This window comes from Chrysochloris asiatica, unplaced genomic scaffold (assembly GCF_000296735.1).
Source record: "Chrysochloris asiatica unplaced genomic scaffold, ChrAsi1.0 scaffold00011, whole genome shotgun sequence".
In the NCBI taxonomy this organism is placed as follows: Eukaryota; Metazoa; Chordata; class Mammalia; order Afrosoricida; family Chrysochloridae; genus Chrysochloris; species Chrysochloris asiatica.
The window spans coordinates 8076295-8084055 of record NW_006408529.1 but is presented as its reverse complement, the minus strand read 5'-3'; positions in this window follow the sequence as shown (position 1 = coordinate 8084055).

The following is a 7761-nucleotide window of genomic DNA, read 5'->3' as shown; positions in this document are numbered from 1 at the left end:
ACACATAGAAATCAAATTGACTACATCTGTGTAAAGAGAAGATGGAAAAGCTCCATATCATCAGTTGAAATCTTACATGGTTATAATCCTCAGTCCCAGCAAGAAGCAGTTCATCACACTTGGTTGCAAAGGGGTTGAAAGAGTGGAGATTCTGAATAGTGGACATATGATACGATCCCTTTCTCTTGGTGGAAATGGCCTGCAGAAGTCATCATCAGCAGGAGAAAGTGGGCGGGGGTGGGGGGTGGAGCAACGGGAAGTGAGGGGTAGGCTGCTGAGTCCTCAGTGGCAGCTCAGTGACTGGGGCCCGTTTTCAGATTTTCAAATTCTTTTTTCTGCTTACTCTTTTGTTTTAGCAGTATCGAGAGCTTTTTATTCAAGCTTGGTTGTTCTGGCTTTCATCTCTTCCGTTACACTCTTTTGCTTTTTCAGTGTATTGTTCATTTCTGTTATTTTATTATTAATCATTTGGATCTCTTTTTGCATGTTTGAATTGTTTCCAATGCTACTTCTATCTTATTTGATTGTTCCTGTAATATATTACTGATTTTTTTCCTGATTTTTCTCAACCTTTCTGTGGGGCACTTGGATGCACCTCAGTATCTCCTTAATTCCATATTAGGCAATTCCAAAGTCAGCCTTGTAATTGGGATTCTAGGTCTACCTCAAGTTTATTTTTTTCAGCTACACTATCGTGTTTCTGAACATGTGAAGAAATTTCCAGTTGCTATTTAGGCATGTTCAGTAATTAGATGCTGGTATTGGTTCTTGCCCAGATGGTGGGATTTTATAGGGTGTGATTGCAGCTGGCAGTATGACAGCAATTGCTATATCTTCTTGGCTAAAGTAGGGTGAGAAACAGCCCACTCCTAGTGTAAAGGGGGATCAAAAAAAAAGAGAGAGAGAAAGAGGTTGGACACCAAAGTCTATAATCACCACCGGGGTGGGGAAGAGTAAGAAAATATGAGTAAGATTTTAACACCCTTTTTTTGGGGGCTTCTTGCCTTCAAGGTCACCTGAGAGATTTCAAGATGTCCAATTATTCCTTTAATTTTTGGTCTCTTTCCTTTTTTCCTTTCTCACCTTTTCTCTTGTCCATTCAAGTGTTTCTCCTAAGGAAAAAAAGCCCAAGGCTGGCCAGATCTGTTTTTGAAGATCCTCCCATTTTAAGCTGTTCCTGTTGACTCCTCCCTCTTCTTTGATTATGGGCCCAGTGGTGTTTTCTGAGCAGATTGCCTGCATGTGTGTAGTAGAACTCTCAGGGCAACCCCTCAAGTCATCAGAGAGGAGGTGCACAGACAGAGAAAGATAAATGAATAAGAAAAAATTATATTCTCAGCTTTATCTCTGGTGATCAGTCAGACCTCTGTGATGGGAATGCCCTCTTGGTCTTGTATCTGCTCTGTCCCACTCCAAATGGCTGTGCCAAGACTTGAATTGCAGAGTCCCAAAGTCCCAGTGAAAGAGAGAGTGCTCTCTATGCCTTTTTACATGTGCTTTTGCCCGCTTCTTTTGGTTTTCTTTAACTTGTTTCTACTTAGACTAATTTTCATTAATAATTCTTGAAACACTTTTAAGTTTTTCTAGAATAAATAGTTGCATTTGTATAGACATAATTGTTTCCTCCTCTAGTTCACCATTGTGCCTAGGACATTTATATTTCCCCTACAGTGTTATCATCAATGGTTCCCTTGGTTCTCTCTTCTTTTTGTATCAGTCATGTATCAACAAGCAATAGTGAACCATTAAGCAATATGTATTATGGGATTTATTACAAAGAGAGGTCTTACATAATGGTAAGGTGCTGAGTAGGCAAGTGCAAAATCCATAATGCAATCAGATTTGTAGACTGGGACACTCAACATAAGATAAACTTCTTGCCCACACACAGTATTAATTTAGCAAGAATTCCTCCCCATGGCACTGTTCAATCTTCTCACTTGTAACAATATTGAGGTGTATCCTGAGAGAGGAAAAAAAATACAAAAAAGCTTATAATTATCCATGAGTTTAAGAATATACAAAATCACCTTATAAAGGGGAAGACTCCAATATGTCAATGGGCTTCCTAGCAATAACTTATTATGAGGAAGGGCGTTCATACATGTTAACCTAGACTCAGTTCCAAATTCTCAAGATCAGAAAACCTTTTAATATTGGATACAGTGATATATATTTATATGTTGTTGTTGTCAAATGTCCTCGAGTTGGTTCCAACTCATAGTGTTTCTGAGGAGCAGCTGGTGGGTTTGAATTTCACAATTCAGTGCTGATCGTAGAGTGCCACACCATGAGTAAAATTAACATTGCTACAAAACATTTATTAACCAAAAATGTCAAAATTTTATTAAGCAATAGCTATTGTTTCTTGAAATATCCCACATCTTGGCCTATACATGTGTGAAGGACACGTTTTCATTTTCTATCCCTTCCCTGAGGAATTCTGCACTCTTTGATGTATATCATATCAAAATAGCAATTTTGGCATCTTTGAGGGACTTTTTCCTTTTCAATATTCTTTGAGTTTGGGGCACTAAAATAAGTCTGGAGAGGCAAGATCAAGAATATAAGGTTTATCAAGAAAATTCTTGTAGGACACCTTGTTACCATCAAAAATGAGCAATTTGCATTGTGTGACAGAAAAAAAAAAAATTCCTCTGTATAACTTTTCTTTCATTCTACTTACCAAATACAGTTTTCCATTTTGTTAAAACATCTTCCTAATAAGCCCCTGTGATCATTCTGTGTATTTCAAGAAAATCTATTAAGATTACCCATTTGGAATTACCTTCTGATTTGAGTTCTCTACCTTTAATTTAACTAGCCCAGAAGACATCCTGAGAAGCTACTATTAGACTGGATATTTTTTGGAAGACACTCTTATGAGATTAAGACAAGTGAATCACTGATAGAACTTGTCTGCTGTCATCCATTGATTACAAAGAAATGGTGAAACACATTTTGTGTGGAATAAACCAGTACATGTATAAACTGGAAACCTAATTCCAGAATTTTTAAAATAACCTTTACAAGTCTGATTAAAAAAAACAACAACAAAACCCTCATTATGACCCAGTCACCACTATTGCTTATGCATATCTAAGAATTTAGCAGCATTTGTATTGAAATATATATAACATTTGATATCTTTTGGGCTACTTACTGTAAGAGCTTAATAGAAAAAAAGAATTATTATGTCCTGCTTAATTCAAAAGTCATTATTACTAATTCAATTCCACAGTCTGTGTAGTAGAGGGACAATCATGTAATAGTTTTTTTCCATAGTTTAAATAGAGGGTGTTACATAAAGAGGATGGACTTAAGATGATTAGGGCTAAAAGAACCTCCTTAGTTGCTTCACAGTTGAGACAGGAATTAGAGGGAGTAGTGATTAAAGTGAGCATCACTTTTAATCATTCTTCAGGAAGATTTTACAAATAGTTCAAAGCTCTGGAGTAAAGAAGAAGCCTAGGAATGATTTTTTTAAATATGAAAGAGTAGAGAATGAATAGATTTTGAGACAAACAGTAACATGATGGAAAAAGAAGGTAAATCGATGGAAAGGTCAAGTCAGTCAGCAATTTGTTGATCCAGTAAGAAATTTTGGACTTTTTCTTCAGAAATGGAAAACTCCTACAGGAGTTTAGGTGGAGATGTAATACAATTAGATTGTGGCTTAAGGATAATATTTTTGTTTTATTGTGCAAAATCAATTTATGAAGAAGGATACTGAAGACTATTGAAATATCCAAATATAATTAAGATAATGGTTTTGTCTACGGTGGAGGCAGGGAAATTATAAATGATGTTTAAATGATAATATCAGCCAAATTGTGGGGAATAACAAGGAGAAAGGTATATTCATTACTCGGATACCGTGGGCTTGAGAATTTGTGTGGATGGTATTAAAATGTAATTATATAATTGAAGCAAAATGAAAAAAAAATGACATATTATTTTTTAAGCTGCTTGCTTACAAGTATGGATGTCAGTAATAGCTGGTTTCATATTCACCATGAAGATCTTGAGTTCAAAATTCTGATTTAAATTGTCTATGCACATACCATCATGAAGTCTATAGGAGAAGAGTTGGTAGACCTTCTTGCATAAAAAAGTAGAGAAAAGGAAAAGAAGACTAAGGAAAAGAAGACTAAGGATAAGATGGAACCATGGAATATAACTTTAAAAATCACTGAACAGATACTGATGAACAATGAGAAATATAAGCACAAGTATTTGAAAAACACTTGTATCATGAGGTATAATAGAAAACAATGGAAAATAGTGTTCCAAAAAATATGTGATCAATCAAGTCAACCGCTGGAGTATATAAATGGTGACATGTCCATTAGATTGGATGATATGGATATTAGTGACTTTAGTGAGAATATATGCAATAAAAAAGTGGAAAAATCAGATTGGAGATTTAAGTAATGAGTGGGTGATGAGTAATCCAAATCATCTGACACAGATTACATGTTCAATAAAACTACAATGTGAAAGGAACATTGTTGTTGTTGTTAGGTGCCATTGAGTTGGTACCAATCCATAGCGACCTTATATACAGCAGAACGAAATACTGCCCAATCCTGGGCCAACCTCCCCACTGTTGCCACACTTGAGTCCGTCGATGCTGCCACTTGGCCAATCCATCTCACTGGGGGTCTACCTCTTTTTCTCTGACTCTCCACCTTACCAAACATGATATCCTTCTCCAGCAACTGGTCCTTCCTGACAATATGTTCAAAGCAACAATACAGAATACTGGACCAAGCAGGCTCAGGGGATGGTGCTAGAACTCTGAACCACATATAAAGGAATATTTAGAAGCTTGGAAGGCTTACAGCTAGGGGAATTTGTAGTAGAATCAAGAAACCCATTGCTTTCTAGTTCAAGATGTTCAGCTGCTCCTGGAGCCACCATCTTGGGAGAGCCCAAGTAGGGAAGGATCAGAACAGCTACGAACGCCTGACAGAACCTCAGAGATACAAGTGTGGACATTCTTTTTTTTTGGTATCTGTTCATTGGTCTCTGGCTGTCTGTGCACCTCCATTCTGGTAACTGGAGGGGCTGCCTGAGAGAATGGACACCCTATCCCCAGCCCTGGAGGATTCTACTATACATGTGCACAGATCTCCTCAAAATTTAAAGTGACAGTTTCCACTTAAAACCAAATGGCCACCATTCGTCTGTCAGTTTGTCATACTGTGGTGGCTTGTGAGTTGTTGTGATTCCAAAAACTATGCCACTGGTATTTTAAATACCAGCAGGGTCACCCATGGTGGACAGGTTTCAGACAAGCTTCCAGAGGAAGACAGACTAGGAAGAAGGAGTCACAAACTACTTCCAAGTATTTAGTCACTGAAAACCTCATGACTAACAGAAAGGAACATTAGATGGGATAAAAGACAAATGTGTGTGTGTATGTGTGAATGTAAAGGAGGGAAATATTTTTGGAGAAATTGATTAATTTTAGTGAATTTTATAAGAATTTTACAACATCACTGAATCCCTCAGAACTGAAGCACTGTACTCTGCCCCATCTCCAGAGAGAATAAACCAGATAAAACACTTTCCCATGTTGCAGCAGGGATGGCAGCAGTAGAATCAGTGGACACTTGTGAATGAAAATTTGGTGATACTGCCAGGCTTGGAACTAAAGTAGAAAAGAATTAACAGGATCTTAATAGAAGCACATCTGGAGCTTGTATTAAGTGCTTGCATAAAAGACATTCATAAAAGAATGGAATTATTACAATTAAAAGCATGGGGACTCTGAGTATTATGATTTCATCCATAATATGGTTAACATCCAGGAGGAATAAGGTCTGGATTAACAGACACATAGTGAGTTTAACACAACAATAAGTGATTGACTATTGAATAACATAATTATTTAATTGATCTATTAAGAAATGGAATACTGGGGTGATGTAGTAGGATAAGCACAGTATAACAGGTTGGATTCAAACCCACAAAACAGGGTCTCTAGGAGTTGGACTTATTCTACAGCATGTAACAACAACAGCAATTAAGAATTTATACTTAATTCATAATACAGAAATAATTTTTTTTTTTTTCTTTTGAAGTAAGCGATAAGAATAAATAAAAGAAAATTTCTGGAATAGTCAAAAAATCAATGTTCAGATATTTTGAGGAGAACAACATTTGGATGTCAGAAAAGCAGATTGAAAGTCGCATAATGATGTTTCTATATAATTATTGTTATTGTTGTTAAGTGCCATCGAGTCAATTCTGACCCATAGTGAGCCTGTATAGGGTTTCCAATGAGAACCTGGTGAGCTTGAACCACCAACCTTGATGTTCAAATGACTTTGCAGTCTGACACATTAGCCCACAGAGTCACACCAGACAATTGTAAATAAAGCCGATATCAGAATACATTGGACAGCTAATGACACCTTTCCAGTGAAATTATTTCTATATTTTGACATTGCTATGAGTATTTATATTATATACATTTGATTTTTTTAAGCTTTTATTTTGAATTGAGAGATAATTTAAATGGGAGAACATCAGTTTTGCACTCAACCTATCATATTTTGTTTCATTGCACTGATTATAGTCCCCTCCATGCATCATCATTTAACAGTATTTGCTTCTATTCCTTCTGGGTTGTTTGTTTGTTTTTTGATGTACACAAAAACACACAGCAATATATAATCATTTAAATAACCAAAGGACACATTCTGTAAGCTAGCCTTCTGGCCAGGAGCACACAGTTTTTCTGTTTCCATAAGTCTAGAATTCTCAGCTGCTCTATCTCTCCATGCCATCACGTCTGCCTCCAATTCTGCTGTCACTGCTTCTCTGGTTAGGGTCCCACATTCCACTCATTCTCTTCTTTCTTAACAGTCCTGGAATATAAGATTAACTGTTGTTGTTGTTGTTGTTAAGTGCTGTCGAGTCGGTTCCGACCCATAGCGACCCTGTACAGGGTTTCCGAGGCTGTAAATCTTACGGGAGTAGAAAGCCTCATCTTTCTCCCGTAAGATTAACTACTCTCCCCTTTTTGTTATACAACTTCTACCTTTACATTTGTGACAATTGCAATTAGTCATGGTAACAATTACTCATGATTGTATTCTATACATTTGATTTTATCTATTCAGGTAAATTAATGTTAGTAGCAAGAGGTGAATTTGGCCCCAATAGATAATTAGTATAAACTGTTGTGTATAAACGTTGAGTTGGCAAGATTCTGGTTTTAATAATGCCCAGGATATCAAATCGAAAAATTGTCATTATGGTTGAAAATTGCACAGATTCCTTGTTTTTTAATTTATTTGTTTTTAAAGAATCCAATGAGATTATTTTTCTTGTATGTGAATAGTCAAAGTAACAATAAAAACTTCTCACTGAAATATGGCATTTGAATATACTATAGCATTTTCTTATTTATCATTATAATAAATAATTAATGCAATGTTTTATTTATACATTTTTTGCTTTTAATTATATATTGAAAGAAGCGTAAATGGAAGGTATAATGGCTGAGACAATCCATTAATAAGATGTATTTCTAAATATATTTGACAAAATGAAATCATACTGTGACAATATTTTGAAGCACATTAGTGTATTTGTTGTACATAGTATATTGCATATGTTTTAAATATTATTTATATAATCTATATAAATGTATAATTAATCACTTAACAACAACACTATTTAGTCAAATAAATATACAAGTTTAGTTAGGTATAGAAGAGGACTTGAATTACTTACTGATGACAACAA